Source organism: Tarenaya hassleriana, unplaced genomic scaffold, assembly GCF_000463585.1.
Source record: "Tarenaya hassleriana unplaced genomic scaffold, ASM46358v1 Cleome31, whole genome shotgun sequence".
In the NCBI taxonomy this organism is placed as follows: Eukaryota; Viridiplantae; Streptophyta; class Magnoliopsida; order Brassicales; family Cleomaceae; genus Tarenaya; species Tarenaya hassleriana.
Window position 1 is genome coordinate 360,951 of NW_010966274.1, and position 1,819 is coordinate 362,769.

The following is a 1,819-nucleotide window of genomic DNA, read 5'->3' on the forward strand; positions in this document are numbered from 1 at the left end:
GCTTCAGAAATGGCTGAGTTAAAGAAGCAATTGGTGGAGTTGATTGGAAAAGGTTTTATAAGACCTAGTACTTCTCCTTGGGGTGCTCCTGTACTATTTGTTAAGAAGAAAGATGGGAGTATGAGATTATGCATCGATTATCGAGGATTGAATCAGGTAACAATAAAGAACAAATATCCACTTCCAAGAATTGATGAGCTATTGGACCAACTTCAAGGTGCTAGTTGGTTTTCGAAGATTGATTTACGATCAGGTTACCACCAGATACGTGTTCTAGATGATGATATAAAGAAAACTGCTTTCAGAACAAGGTATGGACACTTTGAATTTGTTGTCATGCCGTTTGGACTTACCAATGCACCTGCAGTTTTTATGGAGTTGATGAACACAACATTCAGGGATTATTTGGACGAGTTTGTTATCATCTTCATTGATGACATCCTTGTGTATTCCAAATCTCGTGAGGATCATATGATACATTTGGAGAAGATGTTGGAACGCTTAAGGAGAGAAAAGTTATATGCAAAGCTGAGTAAGTGTGACTTTTGGATGCACGAGGTAGGATTTTTGGGGCATGTGGTATCTGCGGAAGGAGTGAAAGTAGATCCATCCAAAGTGTCGACTATAGTTGATTGGGTGAGACCGTCTAATGCTACAGAGATTCGAAGCTTCCTCGGGTTGGCTGGGTATTACAGAAAGTTTGTAAAGGGTTTTGCCAACCTATCTAAGCCATTGACGAGATTGACGGGAAAGGGTGTGAAGTTTGAATGGGACGAAAAATGCGAGACAAGTTTTGAAGAGTTGAAGAAGCGATTGACATCAGCTCCTATTTTGGCATTACCAAAGCCCGGAAAACAGTTTGTGGTGTATAGTGATGCCTCTCACCAAGGGTTAGGATGCGTGTTGATGCAAGAAGACCGCGTTATTGCGTATGCATCACGCCAACTTCGAAAACATGAAGAAAACTATCCTACTCACGATTTAGAACTTGTAGCTGTGATTTTTGCATTGAAGATTTGGAGATCTTACTTGTACGGGGAAAAAGTTCAAGTTTACACTGACCATAAAAGTCTCAAGTATGTGTTCTCTCAAAAGGAACTAAATTTGAGACAACGCAGGTGGATGGAATTAGTGGCAGATTATGATGTGGATATTACCTATCATCCCGGCAAAGCTAATGTGGTTGCAGATGCCTTGAGTAGAAAGAAAGTTGAGTTATCTACTTTGAGATTGACAAGTGATCTAACAACTCAATTGAGTTTAATGCAGATATCAGCTCAGGAGAATCAAGACGAATTGGAAACTAGTGCTATAAAATGGGATAGTTGGTTGAAAAAGGTGAAGATGGCTCAAGAAACAGATGAAAAAACGAAAGAATTGATGGAAAAGCCCGAAGATTTTACAAGGGCAGGGTATTCCACTTCAAATGATGGGTTGATACTATTGAGAGGTCGTGCATATGTGCCTAAAGATGAAGAATTGAGGAAAGAGTTATTGAAAAGAGGTGCATAATACGCGATATTCTATACATCCGGGTACTACAAAGATGTATCGGAATTTGAAGCAGTACTTTCTTTGGCATGGCATGAAAAAGGATATTGCAAAGTTTGTTACTCATTGTCTAACGTGTCAGCTAGTTAAAGCCGAGCACCAAGTACCTGCAGGAAAACTACAGTCACTATCGATACCTCAGTGGAAATGGGACTTGGTGACGATGGATTTTGTAGTTGGGTTGCCAAGGACACCAAAAGGAAATGATGCAATATGGGTTATTGTGGACCGTTTAACTAAGTCTGCACATTTTATCGCGATTAAAAAG